This window comes from Haemaphysalis longicornis, unplaced genomic scaffold, assembly GCF_048455015.1.
Source record: "Haemaphysalis longicornis isolate Haplotype H1 unplaced genomic scaffold, Haemaphysalis longicornis Haplotype H1 scaffold_14, whole genome shotgun sequence".
Classification (NCBI taxonomy): domain Eukaryota; kingdom Metazoa; phylum Arthropoda; class Arachnida; order Ixodida; family Ixodidae; genus Haemaphysalis; species Haemaphysalis longicornis.
In genome coordinates this window covers 46,831,724-46,858,083 of record NW_027526245.1, presented here as the reverse complement: position 1 = coordinate 46,858,083, position 26,360 = coordinate 46,831,724, and the positions used below count along the sequence as shown (strand labels likewise).

General features: G+C 44.9%; 1 long non-coding RNA gene across 1 annotated transcript in view; it reads left to right on the top strand.

The window, feature by feature from the left end:
- LOC144165072 (uncharacterized) overlaps positions 1 to 14,360 on the top strand; it is a 53,508-nt gene extending 39,148 nt beyond the window's left edge. The window contains exons 2-3 of the long non-coding RNA XR_013321334.1: positions 3,357 to 3,399; positions 14,257 to 14,360. This is a non-coding gene — a long non-coding RNA (uncharacterized LOC144165072). The remainder of the gene's footprint in view (positions 1 to 3,356; positions 3,400 to 14,256) is intronic.
- The last annotated feature ends 12,000 nt before the right edge of the window (positions 14,361 to 26,360 follow it).

The following is a 26,360-nucleotide window of genomic DNA, read 5'->3' as shown; positions in this document are numbered from 1 at the left end:
GATGAGCGGGTTGTAATTGCGTTTGAGGCGCTGAGCGTGAACCGTCTCGCGACCACGGAAGCGATGATCGGTACTAGGATTGAGCGGCTCGACGATGTATTTGGCGGGAGACGTTTTTTCGACAACTTGGTAGGAACCCTGCTATTTATTCTTAAGTTTGCTTGAACGCCCTCGGGCTGTGGATGCAAAGGAGCCAGCAAAGGAGCCATTCAAAGGAGCCAGCAGCGCCGGTCGGCCTTCCACTGCTGTCTTCGGGGGGAGACAGCTGACGCCCTTAGTCTGCTGCCGTGAAGCAGCGTGCCAGTTGGCGGCACTCTTCGGCTCACTTGGCAGTTTCAGAGACTGCAACACATTCCGAGATGTTAGGGTGGTAAGGAAGGATGGTGTCAAGTAGGCAGGAAGGTTCAGGACAGTATAGCAGAAATAATGGTGAGAAGGCGCTGGTTTTCCGCGTAACCATATTATACGCGTATGTGACGAAAGAGAGAAGAAAGTCCTAGTTCGAATGGTCACAAGAAAGTTACATCGAGAGCATGTAGCCCAGGGTATGGTTAAAACGTTTTGTCATCCCGCTGGTTTGTGGGTGGTAGGATGTAGTCTTCCTGTGAAACAATGCGGCATTCAGTGAACAGCGCCTCCACGACTTCGCACAATAACACTCGTCGCCGGTCAATCAAAAGTTCCCTGGGCGCTTCGTGCCACAAAATAAAACGTCGAAGAAGAAAGGATTCGACATCGTGAGCAGTGGCAGTGGACAGTGCAGCTGTTTCCGCTTACCGGGTCAAATGATCAACTGCGACAATAATCCATCGATTACCTGCGGCCGGGCTGGGAAGGTGACCTTAAATGTCTATTCTAACATGGTCAAAAGGTGGTGCTGCATACAGAAGTGGCTGCAATGATCCTGTGAGATGTTGCGGAGAAGACATACGAGGCTGACATCCTGTCCATTAGCGGATGTACTTGTTCACAAATGTGTACACCCCCCCACCCCCCCCAATAGCAGCGCAAACGGAGCCTCTGATACGTTTTCAACACTCCAGCATTGACGCACTGTGCATAAGCGTAATACTCAGAGCAAAAGCCAGAACGCAAATGGTCAGGAATGACGAGTAGCCACCCCCTTCCTTCAGATGAGTAGTTCCGGTTGTAGAGCAGGTCGTGACGTATGGCGTAGTATGAAGCCTGGCAGCGCGTTGCCCAGGACGCTGGAACTGTTGATGGACTCGACAGATATTGCAAGACTGCGGAAATACACGAATTCTTACGCTCTTCCGAGGCTATATCTGGTATGTATAGTGACGCCAACGCACAGTGTTGTCAACACCTAACCAGTGTCGGACACGACGGGTCATCGAGACAGAGAATCGGCATCACTGTGTTGGCGACCGGCGCGGTATACGACTCGGATATCGTACTCTGGAATTCGAAGAGCCTAACGTCCGATTCTACCAGAAGGGTCTTTCAGTAAGGACAGCCACCATAGAGCGTGGTGATCCGTGACAACATTGACGGACAACCGTAGAGATAAGGAAGAAATTTGGTAATAGCCCAAAGGTTAGCCAAACATTCCTTCTCGGTGATGAAATAGTTCCGCTCCGCCTTCGTGAGTGTGCGACTGCCGTAAACAACAACGTATTCATGAAAGCCTGCTTTGGGCTGAGCGAGAACGGCACCGAGACCGACACCACTGGCGTCAGTGTGCACTTCGGTAGTTGCATGCGGGTCAAAATGGCGCAGCATTGGTGGCGACTTTGGCAGAATTCGCATATACACAAACGCCTTTTTACAAGCAGGAGACCAATCGGTAATTTCTGCGCTTCCGTTGAGCAGCTGCGTCGAAAGGGCGATAATGGTGGCAAGGTTTTGGACGAATCGCCGAAAATAAGAATAAAGGCCAACAAAGCTTCGAAGGTCTTTCAGGGTGGTAGGTTTTGGAAACTCTGCCACTGCACGAAGCTTTTCGTGTCCGGGAGAAGGCCGTCTTTAGAAACAACGTGGCCCAAGATTGTTATCGTTGAGCAGCAAAGCGACACTTTTTCAAGTTTAGTTGCAAGCCTGCCGAAGCGGGCTATTTTCCCGTCCAATTTCTGGGGTATTTATGTTAAGGTGTTTTTTGTTCGCGGCGCTTGGGGCTGGTCACACCCCGGTAGCCCCGCCGGTAGCGCAGTGGTCCTCGCACCAGACTTGTATTCTGGATGCCATGGGTTCGGATCCCACCCGGGGGGCATTTTTTCTCTACTTTTTTTTCTTTCCAATCGGTTTGAATGACCTATTACATCCTCCCCTTGGCTCTCCGAGGTTGTTTTGATTGCCAATCTTTATATCCATGTTTGAGTATTTGATTTGGGTATTTGATTTTTATTTCTTGGCAAAACCAAGGGAGGCTGAGACTAAAGGCTGACGTGGCCTGACAGGGGCCTCAGCCAACCGATTAACAGCGTTCATATTAACACGTCTTTTCACAAATTTAAGCGTAATAGCACAATCGTAATAGAGAAATATTGCAAGGAGCCCATCATTTTCACTTTTGATTCGCTATATGCACAGCCAATGCCTCTCCTCTGGCAGTCCTGGTGCCATAGGGAGCTTAAGAGGGTTTAACACTGTTCCACCACACTTCACATGTCGTAGACACGCAAGTCACGCACCGGAGTTACAAAAAGATCGCCTTCACCACGAGTAGACCGAGTGGCGCTGGCTGCCACCCCCAAGTGCAGGAAACATAAATGCCTTAACATAAATACACCAGAGAGTGGAGGGGAAAATAGCCCCGCCGGTAGTGTAATGGTCATCGCATCAGACGCGTATCCTGGAGATCGTAAGTTCGAATCCCACCCGGCGATAATTTTTTCCCCCATTACGTTGTCTTTCCAAATTCCTTATTTGTTACCTGCCACATCCTTCTCTTTGCTTTCCGAGGTTTTCTTGACTGCCGATCCTCAATTCCCCCTTCATTCAACGCGACCCTCATTTCCCATTCGTATTTGCTATGTATGTATGTATGTATCAATTTATCTATCTATATATATATATATATTTATATATATCTATATATATATATATATATATAATCTCTAACCTTTGAGTCAAGCACACAGGCCAGAGAAAGCATATCACTGTGATAACGTGTATTATGATAGCTTACGCAAGCGCAAGAATCTTTTCAACCAACCACTAGACACGATGTAAAAAGTGGGAAAGTTGTTCCAGCCTTTATATTTGCCAATACGCGGGTGTGTAGTCCTCTCAAAATGAATCAATTTTTTTGTGTATGTGGCCATTGTTTTATTTGTATAAGCAAATGCTCGTTTGCGAGATGCAGGGCTAAAACTGGTTCTCTGTTTTCTTTAAAGATTTATATCCACAATGTCTGAAGCACTCTACTGTGGAGATGACGTAAGTAATAGCATATGTGCCCTGCCTGTCCTCGGAATTAAGCAAATGATTTTTGCATGTACAGCTACCACAAAAAGATATTACATTGTTATTTATGGGTAGGTATAACTATTATGTGCCCATCCATTGGATATTTGTTTTCGCAATGGCCACATCATTCACAATTTGTTTCGTAAGCGTATGCAAGTGTCAAGATGCAAGAAATTAAGGGTTTAAGGTGTATGTAGGCAGCCTACCTAAGTAAATCTAACTAGCAATAACACGTAGGCAGTGCATGTGGCGCCTAGTTTTTGGAGCTAGCGGCCCACACAAACAAAGGTGGCCTCTAAAACCACGTTACAGTAAAGGTATTTTCACAATAAAAGCGGCTGGCACTTTTACTATAGTGACAACAATCAGCACAGCCTTCGAGGCTAGGGTACGCCTGTACAAGCCGATACAAACACCTCCGATGGCACAGCGCTTTCAAGAAAACAAAACACAGAAGAGAAATTTGTGAATAACGTGAAAACTCAAGAGTCGCCTCCTAGACAAAAAAAACGAAAAGAAAAGCGTTGTTTAGCATATACATTCTTGCAAATAGCACGGAGACTCTTATATACGTTGTGTACTGCCTAAAAATTAAAAGAGATTGAAGTGTTGCAATTTTGGTTAGTATTCAAGAGACGTGCGTTAGAAACCCCGTAAAATTGCTCGTTTGAGAGAGGAAACCAACCAGCTACGCCTTCTAATCCGGAGAAAGAAAATGGGTGACTTATGTGGCCCATAGCCGTTGGTATAACGATTTGGCTCAGAAAGGTGTGAAGGAAGTACTCTTATATCAGCTGAGGGGGATCCTGAGACGGCGCTGTTAGCACTAAGAATAGCACAACTGAGCGTTGCAGCAAATCACTTTTAATGCACTCGTTTTTATGCTTACCTTGCGCGCTCCACTTTCCAAAACATTTTCGTTCTACGCGTTGTTCATGGTATCCGCAGAAAGCTTCGCAGACGACAGTTACGCTTTATCTTCCAGCTTCTTTTATGCCCTCAGCACATGAGCTCCCGTATAGGGAAGGAAAATAAATAACGAAGCTGTAGCCTTGGTGCGCTTCTTCGGAGTTTGGCGCAGGCATTCCATCCTAAGCTTGTTTCATTTCATATCCGAGTTTCTTTAAAGCCTTGTCCCATCTCAACGGGCTCTGCATCCCCTGCGGCGTTGTTCCAATGGGGGGTTCTCACAATACTAACTAATGTCTTTGATCTGGGTGGTTTGCAATCCCTCACGGTCCCAGTGGGAGCGGTTCAGCCTGCCAACAATTTTTTACACAGGCTGGTTTGGCAATTACTGTTATTGTAATCACTTTATTCACAGGGCAATAGAAGGAAACGTGGAGGAATTCTTCATCGGCAACGAAATGGTCGGTGTTATTGGGATATACCTAAACAAGCGATAGAAGCTAAAAAAATAGTACGAGACTATGCACCAACCTCTAGGTACAATAATGATGGAACAGGTAGTTTCTACGAAGACGTTGAGAGCGCAGTGGCCAAAAGAACAACACAGTTTACATTTGTAATGGGAGTCTTTAACGCAAAAGTAAGAGCAAACAAGTAGGAGAAAAAAATTGTGAAGTTTAGGAATAGGCAGTCGCCCTCGCCGAGGAAATACACCGCTTGGATTTGCAGAGATAGATAACATGAGGATAATGGAAACCTAATTCTTCAAACAAGAGAGTAGGTGTTGAACATGGATGAGTGCCGAGGGGCTGATAAAAATTGTATTAAACTTTACTTTATGTCAACCCAAATATTGTGGAGGATGTGGAGGTTCTAGCAATATTCGATGCAGTGAACTTAGAAGGGGGGAACGGCAAGTAAGGTGAAATCTCAAAAGGAAGAAGTAGAAACTCGTACAAAGTAATAAACGTATCAATTCAGTTACCCACAACATGTAAAAGTTTAAAATACCCCTTTAGAAGAATTTCGCGGCTTCTGACGCTGTGGACGCAGGCAGTGTATAGCAGGCAGCCTAAGAACAGTTATCAAAAATCTAGCCGCGGCTACTAGAAAAAAAGCATGTAGAAACAACCTTGCAGAGTAATATAGCTATCCCAGAAACCTATAGCTAAACGTTAGAACAGGAAATTATCGATTGCGGTGGATCAAGTTTTGTTAGCGGGGCGGTCAAAATTGATTAACAAAATAAAAACAAATGACATTCTTGCATACAATATGGCAGTCATCGAGATCGCAAAAAAGTTAGAAATACAAGGAAGCTTGAGGGTATCACAGACACAGCTTGTTATTTCCAGAAACAAGACATACGCACTTATACACGTACAGGGTAACATTACCGGCAATGCGGACAAAATGATATCAATAGCTGCAACATTCTACACCAAGCAATACGCCAGCGGCGTTGGACCAGGGAAACCCAGTGATACTCCTAGCTTACCTAGCAACGTCACGCCAGTAACTAAACAGGAAGGAGAAAAAACGCTTAGGGGCCTGAAAAGCGGAAAATTGGCAGGTGGTGACGGCATAGCCGTAGACATTTTAAAGGATGGCGGAGGCCTATTACTAAAAAAGCTTGATAAACTACTCTCAGAATGTTGAAGGACTGTAAAGGCAACCATAGCCTAAAAAAATGCCAAAATAGCTTTATTTCACAACAAGGGAACAAACAAAAACCTTTAGAGCTACAGACCAATCAGCCTACTGTCTGTTGCATGCAAGCGGTTTACCAAGGTAAAGTTAACCCCATAAACGACAGCGTTGATTTCCATCAACACAGAATTTAGAAAAGAATAAGGCTGGGTTTAGAAAAAGGTACTCCAGAATGGATCATTTTTCCGTCATCAACCAAGTACTTAAAAAATTCGCATTGTTTGTATACCAAGCCAGTTTACAACAACGCCGCTGAGATGCACGCGCTACAGGACCGCTCTAGAGAGGAGACGTACCTAGGACTACTAGCTGACATATTTAAGGAATGCACAGGCAGCATAATCCTTCACAAGCAACGTGAAAAATTTCAAAGGCGAAAGGGGAGACAGCAAAGATATACTATCTCACTACAATTGTTTACGGCATGTCTTGAGAGCGCATTTTCTAATCGTGACTGGGAAAGCTTAAGTTTGCGGATAAACGGGGAATACTTTGGGCACTGGAGGTTTACACGCGACAGAGTCTTGCTCCGTAACTTGGCATAACCAATGTGAAAAATAATTGAAGAGCTACAAATCAATAGTTTCGCTAAGGATAATTATTGTTACAGGGTTAGGTACACAACGATTAATAGGTTGCCTTACTGTTAGGTTGGCCATAGAGCAATTGCCTTTGGAAATTATGTGGAAGTGATACGGGATCGAGCATGTACCCTCGCATGGAAAAATAGAAGGAACGGAACGTTTTTCCTGCTTGCTGCTCACCGACCTCCATTTTACCACGGTTTGCATGTCATTTCGCAGGCGTTCCAAGGAAAGACTCAGTCAATTGGTTTCGTCCGTAACTGACTGGTTGATTATAGGCACCGGAGCGCCCAGAGGGCGACACGGAGCCCGCGACACCCAACGCCTCCTTCAGCAGATATGGGCAACACGGGGTCGGGTCCCCCAAGCCGTTACGTTCCTGGCTGGGAGGAGCTCCTCTTTTTGTAGCACGAATGAAGCTTATTAGTCACCACTTTTTGGTTTAAAACGAAGTAAGAGATTGTAGAATGATACTGCCACATAGTGCCGGTGAATGGAGAAGGGTTTATCCGGTTGAATTCGCGTATGGGAAGGCATATAAAGGCCGCATAGAAGTGATGCCCAGAAGAGAAACGCTTGTACAGCCTGCCTGCGGGCAAAACTTTCTCAAGATCAGCATGTTTCCCTTCAAAAGAAAACGTAATTTATATTGTTCAATCCACAAAATAGGAGGCTTTGTCTGCATATATGTCAGACGTTTCGCGATGTTTCCGCGCGAGGTTTTTCCATCAATGTGAGTGCCCATGATACTGCAGAACTACTAACTGGACCACATGGGTGTTGCATATGGGTCTTTGATCCGATTGTGATGCCCCATACATGTAACAGTATAAAATTCACATTTGGTTGCGTATATCAAACGTGCTGCCACTAATAAGTGCCCGCTCCGCCAAGAAACGTTTGGGCTTCCAGGTGTAGCCCAGCACGCCAGTTATATAAAAACACGCCCCCAAAAAGACTCCTCAAGATAAGGATATCACAAGAAATTCCATTGGTTGGGAAGGCGGTTCGGGAGGGAGAGGCAGGACATCTAATAGGCGTATCGTCATTAATTACGTAACATTCATATTCGGGTATTTTTTTTTCTCTACGCCAACGGGTCCGGGGTGAGACCTCTCTTAGAAAGAAATAGTCGTGGTTTATTACCCTCAACACCTCTGCAGCAAAAGCCACGGGAGACAAATTTAGTTCCCTGAGGACAACCCTCACTGGTTCGGAGTGATCGGAATCAGAACGGCTAGGATAAATAAAGTTTGACCCCCTGATACTCCTCCCCGAGCGCGAAAATTTCGTCCTGGGTTCCTATATTTCCAACTTTTATTGCGGCACGTCTCATCGCTTTTTTGTTTTTGCTTTTGAATGGCTTGGGCAAAAATTTATTTTTTTTTTTTTGCAAGAAGGGGCGGTGATTTCATGCTATCCTATAGGTCGCGGAACATTTGGGAGCGGTACCGCAATAAGTGTCCGCCCCATATGTATTTATATGTATTTATTAGGGCAATATAAGAACGTTAAATATTAGACTAAGCAGAGTAGAAACGCTGTGTGAACAACTAGGCCGCTCTAACTGTGTTTGAGGCCCTCTTTTTTAGCAAATTTATTGCGCACTTATGTGTATTTACCGCGGCTACTAACCAACCTACTAACAAGTGGCTCGTACAGCACGGCAGCATGTACCCCGCTCGCTTATTGTGGATTTGTTAAAGATTCAGTATCCACGCTTAGTGTCTGCAAAAAAACAAAAGTGAGAAGAAGAATCCGTGGGAGGAATAAAAGCCTTGAACACACGCTTCCCAGTGTGTCAGTTTACTGCTCGGCAGCAAGGCTACAGCACTTTATGGGTGCCGCGTTTTATTTGGAGGCTTCCTCCTACTGAAATAAATCTCTGCATGACTTTGTTGCAGTATATAGTAGATATACACGCAAATACCGTTATCACAGACATTTTCGCAAAGTTGCGGTCATGGGCGGTGAAGGTACTGTGCGCGGCGGGACCTACCCAGAGTTGCCCGGGTGTGCGCGGCTGGCGCTGCGCTCGCTCGGAAAACTTCGCTGTACGGTGCCTGTAGGGTTTAACGCGCCGACGCAACGTAGGCGATGAGGCGCGCCATACTGGAGAGCTCAGGAGTACGTTTTACCATTTCGCGGTCCTCAACCTGCACCGAAATCTCTTACGCGTGGTTGTTTTTTTGTTTTTTTTGTTTTTGCCTCCATCAGAAAAGCGGTCGCCATGGCTGGGAACTGAACCCCTTGTTCTCGTGCTCAGTAGAACAACGCCTTTGCCACTGAGCCACCGTGGTGGTTCAGTGAGTTCGTAGCCGTATCAATAAATTCAAATTAATTCGAGCAAAATGTGCTGAAAGAGATTCTTCGCAAAAGTAACGAAACAGTGCAACAAGTAGAAGATTATAACTACACTGACCTGATGGTCAGTACTGACTTCAACCTCAAGAAAGAAAACCGGCGCAGAATGAGGTTGATTTCGCCAGCACCCGAAAATATAGAAAAGGAGCATACCTTTGTCCCTAAAAAAACGTATACAAGCCATGCATCGTGCCCGTGATGACATACGCAGCGGAAAGTTGGCGCCTTACTCAACAACTACGAAGCAAACTTAGATCCGTAGAGCGTGCGCTGAGCCAAGGATGTTAGCTGGAAGGCTTAGGGGCTAGAAATCGACCAACCTGAATTAGAGAGCAAACTGTAGTAGAAGATATTGCCGCAAACCATGCGTACGGTTTGCTTACTTGTGTGCCTTGTTTTTTCCGCACGGCCTCGACCGTCTTTATTATGCGTTAAACGAAGTGCGTGTTCCATTCTTTTTTTTTCGGATGCGTTCCCTTTTTTGGTAGGGAGAGTTTTTTACCGTGTTGTTGCTACAATAGAATAATCTTCTTTGGCCTTTCTGGCTCTCGAGGTAATTGGAAGGTTCGAGAAACAAGGACGCCGAAGGGTAAATTCTCGCCCAGCAGACGCCATGCCGTTCGATTCACCGACATTGGATTGCGCACGTAAATTTGTTGACTACTGCTTCGCCGCCTTGTATTCTTGCATTCTTAGGTTAGCCTAAGTTATCTCCTATAAACGTTGTTCGTCCAACAAAGTTGCGTCACATTGGGCTACGTAACCGCTCCTGCAAGCTCACTGCAAGCTCACATTCAAGCGGAACTCGTTTTAGCCGCTGACAGCAAGTACTGGTACGCGTGTTTGGAAAGAGTGAACAAGCAAGACGTCGCTAAGGCGCCATCAAAAATACAGCCCCAATGACCATTAAAGCATTCTGCCGGGCTAGTTTGTCTGACACGAAGGGAATAAAAGTTCGCTACAAGGACAGGACGAAAGAAGAAGATACACACAGCGCAGGCTAACAAACTGTTTTGATTTTCTTACGCATATAGAGCACAATCAGGTGACACGTCGAACCAAGAAAAGTTTAAAATAAAAATAAATTACACGCAAAATTAAATAACATTTAAAATTTAAAAAGCACACCTTCACCGTGACACATGCCGTCGCCACCAAAATATATACCATCAAGAAGCACAATTTATTTGCTCAACAACGAAATTGATCCTACACTAGTGCACACATCCCTCGCTCGCGCAATTTCACGTGCCTCTATTTTTTCCCCCTTGAGCGAGTCATGGCTCATAGCGAGCACTTTACTTTTTGCAAAAAATAAACCACACTTAGAGGCACGGCAATGAATGCCAAGATGCCCACTTATCGCATTACTAACATACTTTTTGTGCTCACGAATTGTATCATTATTACGTCTGCCACTCTGGCCGATATATACTTTTTTGCAGTGCGACGGAATCAATTAAACCACTCCTTCCATGCAAGCAACGAGCTTACTTTGGTGCTTTGTCCGGCAATCATTCTCTTCTTTTCAGGTGTGGTTTACCTGGCGACAAAGCTTTGTAAGCTTGTCGGGTGCAGAAAAAAGCCACATTCGTCCCTGCACATAGAGCGATACGCTTGAAGTTCAGGCTCAGCTGTTGGATGTATGGAATCACTGCGATTTTTTGTTTTTCCACGGTTTTTCCGCCACCATCTGTCCTCGTCGTGTCTCGCTCTGCCAGCGTAGCCTATTTAAGCACCTTTTCGGCTACTGACACAACCAGGTGTATGGGGTAGCGGAGCTCGATGACCACTCACCTTGGTGAGCCAGGCTTGCCGTCATCATGTGCGGGCATGACTTTCATAAGGCATTCCTGACGTACAGGGTAGCAGTGGCTCTCTTGACCAGCTTGGAGTTGGATGACATAAATGTAAGGAGTGGTTTGTTCGCCCTAAGAGCGTAAGACCAGGAGACATGATTGCTCCTGAAGTGTAAGTCAGTTTCTAAAAGCCTGATATGGACTTCGTTAGGTAACTCGCTAGTAATGAGTAAAGGCTTCAGGTGCTCGCTAAAAAGCGAAATGACAGGCTTTGCGGGGGCTTGCACGCTCTGTGTCACACAGACTAAAACAGCAAGTTAATCGTCGACTAATCGAAATGCTTTCAACATTGTTAAATCATCCAGATACTTTTTATTTTTCTGTAAAGTTTTGCGAGGTACTAGTCACTAAGTACTGGCGCTATACGTGACCCCTTGCATATGCCGTTCCTCTGAATGAAAGACTTATTCAGACGAACTACGCCATCGGATGAACGTCCTCGGGGAGCATTAGGAGCTTGCGATCAAGAAAGAGAGCGTAACACTCACAGTCCCACACCACGTTTAGGGCAATTGCAGGCGCACCGCACTGCAAACAGAGTACCAAAATCTTGATGTGTGCGAGTTGGTACATTATGCTAAAATTTACTTGGTACTAAAAGAGGAACAAAGAAACACGTAACACAAAACACAGTGCCGAACTTCCAACAAGATGTTATTGAAAAAAGACGCCGCCTCTACACAAAACAAAAATACTAAAAGCATTGTGGCATCACAATGCATCAAATTTTTAAAATGCAGAAAGAGGCCTTCGGCGGGTTCATCGCCGTAGAATTTGTGGCGAAGCGTGGGGGAGAAGGCTATGTTGCTGGCAAGACGGCTAACCAATGTCTGTCTGCCCCGCCGTAACCCCGCCGGCTTGGGAGGAACAGGGCGCTCATGCTGTTCGGTACGGTCTTCGCTCTCCTCGTGAAGGCGCCGGAGTACCTGTCGGCGTTTGTGTGTCGGCGAGTGCTTTTGTTATAGTGACATCGGGCGGGCTTGAAGAAACTGATGGGCAGTGGTATCAGCGGGGTTGGTTGTCTAGCCGCAGCTCGCGCCTCACTGCGACACCACTCATTGCCCTCAATACTCGATTGTGCGGGTACACAAGCAGTGAAGGCGGTTATGTTAATGTGAGAGTGTACATCCAGAAAATGTGCAACCTAGTTGCCGAGGATTCGCTGATGTGTGATGTAGCACCTGGTGATACATCATCAGGACAATATACTGTGTGCTTTGGTCGTCACGGAAGCCGATTTGATGCAAGTGGAGCGTAGCATTTATCTCTAGCTACCAAATGAGGACCTCCTGAACCATGCATTCCACCAGGTTACAGATGTTGCTCGTGAGGGATATTGGTCTTACGCTGGCAAGGTCATTCGGTCGTTTTCCCGGGTTTGGAATAGGTTTGACATGGGAGTCATGCCAGGCATCGGGAAACCCCTCCTGTCATCTAAACAAAGTTAATTTCGTCCAACAGAAGGCGTAAGGAAGATTCTAGGAGGTTGTGGAGTTCTGCGATGGTGACTTTTTTCAGGCCAGAGGCGCTACGAGAATTCGCCGAATCCATAGCAGCATGAAGCCCGCTGATAGAAAATAGCTGAGCTATGTGTGCAACACTTGTAGTAAGATGATCGCCGGACTTCTCTGGGACTGGTTCCCAAGAGTGAATTGTCGGATCTGGCAAGGTGCCTAGTTGGAGAAAAATACATCACCCGCCTGGAGGGCCCACTGAGCTTCCGGTATTTGCTACGAAAGACGACTGCTTGGGCAGCTGTGTATTTCCTCGATTTTTCTTGCCAGCTGAGAAATCTGACTCCATCCCAACAACGCAAGCTTAGCCGCATATTCGCGACTACAAGCGGGCTTATTTAAAACGTCCGCCATTTTTTTGACCATGTCAACAGGACCCTAGTCTTAGCTGATACCCTTTATATACAAGTTATTTAACCTTGTGAACGGCTCCAGCTCATCAACTCTCCGCGTTAAGTGACTAGTATGTGTCATATGACAATGAGGCACCCAAGCTTATCTACGGTGCACGATTATCTTTAAGCTAAAGTGCCTCAACTTCTAGCTGAGGTGCCCCAGCTTGAACCTTCGCTGATAACCTCCCTTCGCGCAATAAATTGGCACTAAATGTTTCAACGAGAAAGGAAGTTAACACAAAATATTCTATAAACTTTGTGCAAATTCCTCTTGTTGCGCACGCCTTCGTTACCAAGTATTTCTACACCATTAAGCAGCACTAAAAGACATTACAATCTTTAGAATATGCCAAAAAAAATTTCAGTGATTAACCCCCCGTGTAATTGCTGTGTGTTCCTACGCAAAAATGTCGTGGAGCTAGAAATGTCCATTCCAATGAATAGTATAATATAAAGGCTGGAAGCGTTTATTTACAAGTACCGTATTTCGCCGGTCTGACATTAGTATTTCTACAAAAAGGAACCTTGTATCATGACTTGACTGTCTGAAAGTTACACGAACGTGCTTCCGTCAGTTTTACTATCCAGCAATAACACAGATCAATAAATTCCCATGCGAGTTGTTGGAAAACTTGCCAGATTTTTATGGTTTGTCATTTTTTACTTTATTGCCTTTGTTGATGAGATTTTGTGCTGAAACCAAGCGCACACAATTACAATCTCCAGCATACCGCCAGCAAAATTTTCAAATACACATTTTTTCTTTCGCTAAAGAGAGAATAAGACAAAATATGAGGCCATCAAAAATTCTTCACCATATCTGGAATATAAATTAACAGACTTGATTTTTATGGCAATACCAATCGCTTGCTCTGAACCCACGTACTAATGTACATCCGAGCACTGCACCCAGAAATTACCAGAATTTCTTTGTATGGCAATACCAATCCCTTGGTATGAATTCACATAATTTTGTAACAACTTAGCGCAACGATGAGCGTTTTATTGCGTAATTGGTAGGTGCTTTTGAAATATAATTTACCCAAACCGAACTGTTCTTTGAGATGCTTGTCAAAACAACTGTCACTGCTGCTTCAGGAACAAATAACCCAGGTTTGCGGGTACCCACGTCGCTATTTTTGCTAACTTGCTTCCGTGTAAAACTAGATAAAAGTGACATAAAGACAGGAACGAAAGACCAGGTGGTACATTACTAACTGCAAAAAATTCAAGAACAACAATCACGGAAAGAAACAAATTCAAAATACGTGTGCCTGAATACTGGCGAATTTTCACAAATGTACTTTATTTTTGGGTGTCTACACACCTTCGTTTTTTTAGAATACAGTGTTTTAGCACAAGGGCATTCTATAGTTATGCTGACCGGGCTCGGAGTTTACTTTCAATTAGAAAACGTTCATTTGTGAAGCATTGGATTCTGTTTTTTTAGAAGTCGCTTTTTATCATTATTTCCTGACGTTTTTTTTTCAAGTGCGACATAACTAAAACCACGTCTGGATGTCCAAGGTTTTGCCGGTGCACTAGGGCTGGGGAGCATGGAAATAGAGGAAGATGCCTTACAAGCTAACCTGGAGAATGACTTCCGCCCGAAAAACATGGTTACGTTTATTTCGCACCTAAACGTTCAATAAAAGTGTTCAAACAAATATCGTTATTTTTTTGCGCAATTTCGCCAGCCTGTTAGCAATGCCTACATGTCAAAATACAGCAAATAAAGTCACGTCAATCACAGTTTCTCCATTTTCTCCAAGTTGAAAAGCACCTAAGTACCAAAAGAAAATGATCCCTGATGACAAGTGCTCAGGGGAGGCTCCTACGAATGACGGTATGTAAAATAATAAGGGTTCCGTCCACCCATAAAAAATACGCATTTTGTTCTACCAAACACAATAAAAATATATTTGCTTAGAATGTGCCCCAAGAATGTATTTTAAGTTACCTTGTTTAGTTGGATATAAATTATTTTTACCTGCTCTGAAGAAGAGTGCGTTCTCAGGTAGACAAGCGCTCACTCAAAATTCCGTGTCCTTTCACTGATAAAGCAGATGACTAGGGACGATGTCGTGAATAAGTTAGAGCCGTCGTAGCTGGATTATGCCATATAACAGCTAATTTGGTATGAAACAGTTACAGTAGTTTCCTCCCACCAGACTCACTCCGCAGATGGCCATGTATTGACAACAAAAACTAAATTCTGTGCCCTTTATAACTTCGCTCTGAAATAATTTTGAGAAGTAAATGGAACCCGACGCTATGTTACAGTGGTCTTTTCCGCTAATTTTGCTATAATATTTTAAGAAAAATTTAGGTTAACAGAAGAGGTACCGACGTTTTCTGTGCGCAAACTCCCGCCGTTGATGGCAATGATTCAGAATGCAAAACACATTGCGGAATATATACCTTACCAAAACTTGCCTTATAACGAGCCCTTAAAGTTGTGTTTATCTCTGAACAGAAATGCCTGGCTGAGAAATTATTGTTTCTACAGGCAATGTCAGGTGTCATATATCAACATGAAGTGCCTAAGATGCTTTTTTATTTCTTCGTTTCGAAATCTGAAAACGGGGCGGACAGTTGGGGAAACGCTGATTTGAGTGGGTGCCGCGAGGTGGCAATGAGCGCACGTGCGCTTCTTCTTTACATCACTCTGTTGTACGAGCTGATCCTTTGGAACATATAAATGGACAGCTACCCTATAGCATGAACCAATCTAGCCTTGAACGACCTATTTTCTTTCTTCCCCAAACCTAATAGCCCTGAAGAACGAAAATTGACTTCAATACTCAATTTGTCGTGTAAATATTTTATATTCGAATTTTTTTGTTTGATGCAACATGCACTTTATGCAGACGATCTCACTATTTGGACCACAGGGGGCTCGATGAGGCAACAGCAACAGGCCCTCCAAGAAGCCATTGACACTACCGACAACCACCGTACACCCTTGGGCTTCAATTGTGTACCAGAAAAATCGCCCTTCTTGTCCTCCAAAAACGCACGCAAGGCCGTAAACGAAAACCCCTTCCAGACCAACAATTAGGCCTACATGGCATTCCAATCCTAACCACCTTTACAATTCGTGTTCTGGGACTCACTATTCAATCAAACGGCGCAGGTATTCATAAATTACAGGGAAGGCTATTACAGATCACACACCTCAACAAACGCATTGCTGATCGTAGAGAAGGACTGAAAGAAAGTAACCTCATCCGCACTATTCAAGACCTACTAATTAGCCGCATCGCATACGAAACTCCACAATTTACTCTCAGCATTAGTGAAGTCTAAAAACTCGAAATAATAATCGTGTAAGCCAATACATTTGCACTCGGGCTACCGCCGACAACTTCCATTGCCAAATTACTACAGATGGTACTTCACAACACTTGGGACAAACTTCGAGAGAACCAGCATGTCAACCACATCGAAAGGCTCAAGCTCTCACACACTGGCTGTCCCGCTCTCGCCATATAGACTCTGAACTGCACAAGTACGGAATTTATTGGTTGATTGTAGGGTTTAACGCGCCGACACAATGCCGGCGATGAGGCGCACCGCAGTGGAGGGCTCGGATTAATTTTGACCAACTGAGGATTTTTTACTTGCAACGAAATCTCGTTCACTCGGGCGTTTTTGCTTTTTGCCTCCATCAGAAAAGCGGCAACCGCGCCCGGGAATCGAACCCGCGACCTCGTGCTCAGCAGCACAACGCCTTAGCCCCTGAGCCACCGTGGCGGGTGAGTATGGAATGCGACTGAAAAGAGGCGAAGCCAGAATTCTAACACTGGTTCGAGCATTTTGAGCACTTTTTTGGTGGCTGACCCATACGACACATCTATAGTCCAACCGATACCCTAGGAATGCGGCTTAAAGGCGAAGCAGGATTTGTTTATCTGCACCGTATTATTGGTGAGATACAACTTTTAGAATATTCATTGTTTTTAGGCAGTTTTGTTAGAGTCAATCATTTGATGTGAGGGATGAATGTCACTTTTCCGTCAAACACCACACCAAAAAACGTATATTCCCTGTTTACGGGAATCGCGTCGCCATTGAGTTTTATGTCTGGATCGGGTCGGATTACGTGCCTTGAGAGTACAACACAGGTACTTCTTGCAGGATTATGTTTCAAACCGTTTTTGTCTGCCCAGCTTTTTTGCTAGGCAGACGAAAACGGTTTCAAACCTTTTCGGTTTCGAACCTTGTTTGAAACCGAGGTTTGAAAAACTTGTTTGAAAACGTTGTTCAAACCTTGTTTGAAAATCTTGTTTAAAACTTGTTTAAAACCTTGTTTGAAACCTTGTTCAAAACGGTTTCAAACCTTGTTGGGCCCATCATAAATCTGACGTTCACATGGACATCTTTCATGCTATAAAAGATATTTGGACGTCATCTCCATAAACCACGCAAAAAATATAGGACGGGAGTGCCTTTCGGAGTGAGTTCATCTTAACGATAAACAACGTGCACATAAAAATGTCACTTCGAGGCACGCCAGTCTTCTGCCAGTGAACGTTTGGAAGTGGCGACCCAACTATGACACGCAATTTTCATGTAGACATGTAACTAGAAGGATTGTTCAGCATGTTACCTGAAATTCTAAGCGATTTTAGGTCTCTCGGAATGCCGTATCTACATGCTGTATTATATGCGTTTTCGATATCAAAAAATAGTGTTATTCAGTATTGCTTATGTATGTGTGCATCTTTATGTAGGCCTCAAAAGAAAGTAGTTGATTATTTGTCGATCGCCCAGTCGGGAAACCTGCATGGCAGCTGTCGAGAAGACAATTGAACTCTAGAAAGTGCACCAGTCTCTCATTGATCATCTTCTCGAGCAGCTTGCACCGCAGCTTGTCAGAACCATGGGACAGTAACTAGCAGGGGAATACGGATCTTGTCCGTCCTTCAGAAAAACGAGTACGATGCCCTCCCTCCAACACCTTCGAAAGCACCCCGATAATAATACTTTGTTTTAGAGGTGCGAACGTGTTTCCCGTGTGTCCGCGTATAAGTGCTGTATGGTAGTGTATGTAATGCCTCCACCTAGAGCTGAAGGCTTAGAAGTGCTCAGAGCCAGCTTTAGCTTATAAAGTGAAAAAGGGGAGCTATAAGAGTGGTGTGAATTACTATTATCTCGCAAGGACTTCTTTTCCCTAGATGCATTGTATTTTAATAAAGTGCTTGTGGGGTATGCAGAGCTGGGAACGTGTTGGACGCCTTGTGAAAGTGTGTTGGCCCGATCTTTGAGCGTGTCCCCTTTTGTGCTGACCAGGCGCAGGCTGTGTACCTGTTGTCGCTTGAGTTTGCTCATACGAGTTCATACTGTACTTGCGTCTGTGTATGAGTTTATGGGTGTGAGGAAGGTTTGCCAACTCTCCCTTTTTGCTGCACGGCGCACGCGTTTCCCGAGTGCTTTTGCCCGTTTTTAGGATACAAGATTACCGTACGTGAGGCACCGGTGAAGGACACCCCACGCCTTGTTTTGGGCGTCTCGTGCTCGCCTGCAGTACTGCTCCCACCAGGGCTGCATTGGGTTGCAGTGGGCACCGGAGGCCTGTGGAAAGGACGTGTCGACGGCATCGAGGATGTGCGCTGTGAGCAGTTGAGTCGCGTCTTTTACGTTTTTACGTTTAGGTGGTCCATGGATGGTGTAGTGTATTTTAGATGTTTCTGTGAATGTATTCCACTTTGTTCTTCCCTCACTGAACCTTTATGAAAAGGGGAGTGTTAGTGCCTTTTCCTGTGTATGTCAATTTGGTGGGGAAGTGGTCACTACTATATATGTTTGTGTTTACGTGCCTTTCAAGTAATAGGAAAAGAATTGCAAAGCCAATAGTCAACTCAAGATGTAAATAACTGTTTTGTCCTATGTTTTAATATGTTGCTTGGTTTATGGTAAAAAAGCATGCTCCTGATGGTGATTCAAAATTTTCAATTAAGCCACCTCAGATCTGTGCGGGAAGAGCCCCAGGGTGAATGAAGTGCGTTGATGTCGCCTAAGTCTATGTACGATTGAGGTAGTTGATCTATCTGGGCCGTATAACCAGTGCTCGACAACTGGTAATCAGGAGAGATGTAGAGCGAGCATAATGTTATTAACCTTTTGTAAATAATTGTTAGAATCGCGAGAGCCTCCAGCATGTTGGTTAGATGGATGGTGTGCACTCTAAGGAGTTGCAGGCCATTATGGCCACACTACGTTAACAATAAATAAAGCTGTGCATGTCTTTTCGAAATACCATGTAGCTATTCAAGAAGTAAGTATGTGTACTGTCTAGGTATGTTTATTGAAGAAACATGAGACTCGGCTGACGTGAATGAAATATCTCATACACATCATCAAGGTTTTAAAGGAGGCCTCTCCAGTTCCACTGAAAAGTGTTTTCTGCTCCCATTATTTTCATTTAGGAATGACTGGAGGGTGTATGTATGTGTATGTGTATTTATGTGTGTTTTTGAGTATGTGTGTGTGTGTGCATGCGCATGCGCATGTGCGTGTGTCTGTGTGTGCTTGCATGCGTCTGCGTGTGCTTGTGTGTGTGCGAGTGAGAGAGATAGGGAGTGTATGGGTGTGTGTGTGTGTGTGAGTGTGTAGGTCTGTGTGCGTGTATTTGTGCGTGTTCGTGTGTGTGTGTGCGTGTGCGTGTGCGTGTGTGTGCGCGTGCACGTACGCGTGCTAATATTATCACTGTGCAGTCAGGTTGGTGCGGGACTTGAACTGAGGACTGTTTTAGCACCTTGGTCGGGTCCCAGTCTGGATGCACCTGCAGTAAAAGCTCTCTTAAAGTTTCTTGGGAGCAGAGAACTGTGCAGGGTTTTGTTATAGAAAATATTTACCCCATTGAATTAGATCTTTTTGTGTTGTGTTTTTTTGTTTGTATTTTTTTTCATTTTTGTTATTGTTTTTTTTTGTTCTACCATCTGGCGTAGCAAGCCAGCGCGACAGCTGTACTAACTTCGCTGGTGTTCATTAATTTTGTTCTCTCTCTCGCACATTTTTTCTTACTGACAAATTCTCCCAGGTGAACTAGAGAATGTCAGTTAGTATCCCTCCTAGCTCTCCTCTAACATACCTCACGCATGTAAGTGACATTTTGAAGCAGCCGTCACACCTCGGTCGTATTGTTAAAAACTTTATGGTTCGCAATATTGAAGCTTGCATAAAATATATTCAGGAAGAGATGTATACGGATTGTCAAACCACAGAAGCACAGAAACAGGAAAACGCTCATGACACATGCTTCAATGCCAATAGAGAAGAAATTGCAATATTTGCGGAGCATGACACACTCCTAAATTAAAAACCTATATGTGACTCATAGGGCCTATTCTAGGATATTTATCAACAATGTTTTGCAAGAGTAGGTAGGCAATCGTCTTCTTAATTCACTTTCTGAAATTTTAAAAAGTTTGTGTGTGTGTTGTTCTATGTGACAATTTTTTTTTGTGTAGCCACCAGTTTTTAAATTAGCAAACAAATTTCCTTCTGAAACTTACAAGGGTAGTTTCACCACCCCAGTAACAATATAATACAGCATGAGGAAAACTTCCTACCGCCTATTGCATGGGAAATAAATTGTGCCTAATTGAAACGAAATGCTGAATCATTTCTAATTTCGGTGGTGCCCCGATATGAGTACTTCTGCACCGTGAGGACTATACTTTTGGGGTATATTCTTTGGGAGAAATGCCGAGGTTTTCGCAACGCAGAGAAAAGTTACAGAAGAATACTCGTAGTTAAAAGGATGGTGTTCTATAAAAATTATTATTCCGTTTGCTTGTTCTGTTTCCTATTGATTGACAGCTAACATTTTCGCAACTAGTATTCAGTATATACGCACCGTCGAAGTACACAAGCCTCAACGCAAACAATTTCAATAAAATGCTGGAATTCTAAAAGACGTAGCGCTATATAAAAACAAGGCGTTCGGTAGTATAGATAGCACAAAATCGTGTTTCAACGCAATCCGCGAAATGGAGCACTACATTCTTGCCCGTGAATGTATTTCAGGCGCCATTCAAATTATTTCAGTCACCAGCCAAGTTATTAGATGCGCCATCTATTTTTTTTTTTCAAACGCTATCTAATTTAATACTCTCGGCAATCAAATTATTCCAGCTGTTAGAAGGCTGCTAAGGAGTGTTTTGTGCGAAATAGGCCCAACTTTGCGGACTCTGTTTGGAGTGGTGTGGTGAAAACATTCATGATTGTAAAAGCGCTACTTGGAAACGACTACGAAGGAAGAAACACAAGACGAAGCGCTACTATCAACTGAATTTTATTATCAAAAACGAACATGCATATATACAAGAAAAACGAAGAAGAATCTGAGTGTCCACCAGCACATTGATAGCAACAATACATTTCAACCATTCGTACATACATGACTGAGTAAACATCGACAGCAGAGAGCAGCAAATAATCAGAAGGCACGTAGAATACATACCAAGTTTAAGCACAATCAAACCCCTTCCAAAAATGCAAACTCGACATTATGTAACTGCACAGATGGCTGGCAGACACAACTAGTTTCTGCCTTCCTAATTTGAAAAGCTTCTATGATCTCCCTTGTGGATCGCTTTGCATGTTTATCTATGACCGTTGTGTCCTCTGGTTTTTGTTCACACTTTTTTGTGCACTGTTTGCAGTGCATTGCCAGATGTGAGTACGGTGCTCTTTTCAAAGAACTGCGATGTTCGCGAAGGCGAACGTCGAGGCACCGGCCCGTTTGGCCAATTTACTCCTTTCCGCATGTGAACGGGATATCTGTAGGTAGCATCTTTTTCGCCATCTACAAACTTTGTGCCATGTTTAATGTTACAGCTATTTTTGCTTGCGCCTTTATTTTCGATCGCCCTTTGCACTGCTGAGCAAACTTTTTCCAATTTGTTTTTCACCGACATTACCACACCCACCCCATATTTTGACGCTACTTTCTTTAGTCGTTATGCAAGTACGGTATAACCGCTACCTTGTCGCCACCCTTCCCTCAGTTGTCCGCATCTTGTGCAAACAGTGCACGAAAAAGTGTGAACCAAAACTAGAAGACACAACCGTCATAGATAAACATGCAAAGCGATCCACAAGGGAGATCATAGAGGCTTTTCAAATTAGGAAGGGAGGAACTAGTTTTGTCTACCAGCCATCTGTGCAGTTACATAATGTCGAGTTTGCATTTTGGGAAGGGGTTTGATTGTGCTTAATCTTGGTATGTATTCTACGTGCCTTGTGATTATTTGCTGCTCTCTGCTGTCGATGTTTACTCAGTCGTGTATGTACGAATGGTTGAAATGTATTGTTGCTATCAATGTGTTGGTGGTGACGCAGATTCTTCTTCCCTTTTCCTAGTATATATGAATGTTCGTTTTTTACAATAAAATTGAGTTGATAGTAGCGCTTCGTGTTGTGTTTCTTCCTTCGTCGTCGTTTTGAAATAGCGCTTTTACAGTCATGAATATGTACCAACAAGCCCAACTTGCAGTTCTTCTAGGTGAAAACATTGTCTTTCGTGATCCATTATGAGTAAAATATCTGATGCGCACAGCCTAACATACATTTATAACAACGCGCAAATCAGGAGATCCGCCTTGTTTTCATCGTTGTTGCCTTGTTGTGATCAACTGAAACACAGTCAGAAGTGCCGTCAGCATACGTGGTGATGCCCCAAACTTGCCAGCGCATTGTTACGCGTGCAGCGGATAGATGTGACGCGAGCTGGCGGTATTTCTAAAATTATAATTAACCTTGTAGAAAAGCAATTAATAATTGAAATTTACAACAAAAACAACATTCAGCACTGTGTTTATAAAAAGTAAATTTTGAAGGCATTGTTACGCGCCAGCGGACAATACTTCTGACGTGAGATATGGGCGCCGCTGCCATTGAAGATCACCTCACAGCACGCGGCGCCAACGCATCACAACGACCGCTGTTTTGGTCAGCGCGGCGTGTTTGTGAATGTCTTTTATGCTGCGCAGATGAGATATTTTAAACATAATCAATAAAAAAACACCACGTTTTCTCCAAACCACTCGCAACAAACTCCCCAAAGATGACCCCAATTTCGTGAAAAACACTCCCGAATGGCATTTTGATAGCTGGAATAGTAGTTTCGGTGCCCGGATTAAATTGGATGGAACTCGTATTTGATTCCTGAGCACATGGATTAAATTAGATGGCACTTAGACAAAACCAAATGGTGGTTAGGATAAATTGCCAAGCGGCAGAGTGGCAATTGAAGTAAATCGCGAGGTGAATCCTGTTGTTAAATCTCCCGCTGGCTATGCACCAGTCATCATCATCGTCATGTAGATTTCCCGTGTCATTACATCTGTCATCCCCGGTAAGGGCAGGCATAGCTTCGGTCTCGGTTCGGTTGTTTTTCGCAATATTTTTGGTGCCGTTAAACCCGGGAGGTTGACCGCACGTGATAAAGAAGACCACTGACGTCTCGTCCGGCTTCAGATTCCTAGAACTGCGCGATTTTGACTGTTTTTACGCTGGTCAGCCCCGCCGTCAGCCGGAGGTCAGCATGGCTGGCCCTGACCATCTACCGACAGCCGACCGAATGCGTTCGACGAATAAGCTGCGCACTATGCTACTGCGAGACTTCTGAAGGCCGCGACAAATGTTCTGGATGCCACCTCAGCGCCTCCGCACGACCTGAAATAGGGCGTTGACCAGCTGGAGAACAAGTACTCCGCACTTCATGAGGTAAATCAAAAAATCATCAATCTTCTTGAGAGTGACGAAGTTGAATATAACTGCTTCGAAGCCTTGACATACCAAGGGAAAATATGTGATGCCATAAACCGCTTGAGCTTAGCCTTGAAATCTCCGAAGACTGTCGACCTGAGACATAATACTTTCGTCACTTTTGCCAAGCCAGATGACCCTCCTCAACGATGCTCACGCACAGCGACCTTGGCAAATATCTTGCTGAAGCTACAAGTTTCTGCTTGTGACGGCGAGCCACGTGGGCCCACGTGGATTGGGGTCCCTGTGGAGACGACGGCGGAGAGTCACCCGAACCGTCCCGATGTCTTCAACGTGAGCACTCCGAACTGTTTGGAGCTCTAGTTGCCGGCGCAGCAGACAAATGTCTTAATGTTCACATCCCTGATGGGGAGCCAACGAAACAAAGGCAGATGCGACCGCTTTGCGCCTACCATGACGTCCGCAACCTCAACTCAGGCTAGCGTGAGGCCAGAAGCTCCTCCCGGGAACTACTGCTTTATGTCGGCTGTGCAAGAACTCGCTTCATCCAACGCTACGCCCGGCGCAGAGAAGGGCTGCCTACCTCGGACAGAACAAGACAAGATGATCACAAACAAATTGTCTGGTAACGTCCCGCAAGGCTTTGCGCAAGACCAAGCCGTCGTGTCAGCGCAGTATTCTTTATACCATAAGGCTGAAGATTGGCTCAACCCAAGAACACGCATGTGGGACTTAGACCGAGATAGCGTCCAGCTTCCCAACGAGAGGCCTTTCTGAAGAACGCGAGGTTACGCCATCCACAGAGAAGGAAGTCTCGGCTGCTCCGTGCAAATAGAAGACCAAAAACATGAGGTAAAGTACAGTAAAACAAAGAGTCAGCCTCCTTCATTTGTGTTTGAGTACATCTTCGTTCCCGACTTCATGAAGGGCCGGTACGTACCGGACATTCTAGTAACTCCACTACCAACAAACGTTGCAGCAGCGGGCATGGTCGCACCCATCCAGAAGTCTGAGCCGTTCCATCCGCCTAAAGGTCTAGAAGCGGAATCACCCTCGCTCATCACATTGGCTCCGTGGGAAGACATGGAAAATCCGTATTGCGACCTGACACCATGCACAAAATAAATTTGGGAGAATTCCAAACTATCAAAATACGAATCCGAGGCAGGCGCAAGAGTCATTGAGGAACTCAGCTATAATCGGCGCTCAGAGGCTACCGCAACCACGAAAATTTGAGAATTTCCCGGCACCCCTCCCGCTAAACTTTCTACAGACGGCATACTGGATTCAAAACATTTCAGCGGGCTGGACGCATAGTTTTGGTGCCGTTCGCTTCGGATTGGCGACGTCAGGCTCTGCTAAAAGTTCTACGACGGCGGATGCGCCGTTGGAAACCTAAGAGGGGACTGCACTTCATGAAAGCTTTACACGAATTGAAGTCGCGAAGCGAAACCCAACCATTTAATATTGTGGACTTTGTCCATCTTCGAAGCAATTGTCTTGCAGGCGGAGGGACCGATATGATTACGCGGTTTGAGCAGATGAAGAATTCGGCGACCTTTTGGCACCGTAATGAGCGTATCGGCCTGGGCACCCATAACAAGCACGCATTCCGTGCAGGTTCGAGACACACACAGGGAATGGAACAGCTCCCTTTCCATCATTGCCCGTCCGTCGCGATTTTTTTGGAGTCTGTTGGAAGTTGAGAATCGAAAAGAGACATATAAATGGAGACTAAACGAACACTGGCAATTCTAGATACGTCACTCAGCGTGGAGAAGTCGGAAACGTGTCAGGAGTGGAGCAACAGCTCATGTCTCTGCATGAAGCTCGATGATCCACTCAAGCTTTTAAATAGACGGCGGGACTCCAATCGCGCATCGTTCGAAAACAAACGACAGAAAGAACCACGACGGAATTTGGTGGACGCGCAGTAACGGTACCACCTGTAGAAACCAGGGACAAGCCAACAAGTACAATGTGCGGTACAGCGTTTGTACAGCGGAAGGCACGAACGTTGCGCGCGTGGGAGGATGTAAATCTCCAGCTGACTATGCGCCAGTCATCAGCATCATCGTGTAGATTTCAAGTGTCACTAAATCTGTCATCCCCGCTAAGGGCAGCCACGGCTTCGGTGTCGCTTCGGTCGTTCTTCGGCTATACCTGTAGTTGGATGCTACAATAAAGCTTTCACAATTTTAATATAGTACCCATAAAGTTGGTTTCCCACTCCCTAACTTCCACATTGTGGTGAAGTCTTTTTCAAAATTGCGTGAAGCCTTCACGTAGAATGCCCACAGCATGAGATACTTTATAAGAGCCCATAGAACTAAGGAACATTCAGAGTGTTTTTCCTCCTCCTAGAAGGATTGGCGGATTGTTCCGGGCCCTTAATTAGGTTTTGATAAAAATTTTCAAAATGCCATCAATTTGGTACACTTTTCTCCTTCGGATATCCTCGGAGTACACGAGAGATTTGGAATCTGTAACCGCGCACAATTTGGCTGCTGCTTGCCGGACGCACAAACACCGCGGGAGGTAGGAGCGCCACGGGTGGCAGATGCGGTGTGGCGGGGTTGGAAGCCGATGAAGGTCCCTTCGTGTCTATTTCGTACTTGCCCTTTGTTGTGCATGGGGTCTGTAGTGCGGAAATGTTGGGAGCGCTGTCACTCCCAACAGAGATCCTTTCCCACTAAAACCGCTGTTGGCTCGGCAAGCGTTGGGATTTAATGATGAGCAGCCCGAGGCAATCGAGTGTCGGGCAGGATTCGACCAGGTTGGACTAGCTGTCCTGGGTCACTGCCGAATCCAGACGCCACTCCACCTACCCGCCCCTCCGCCCGGAAAAGTGCTTTG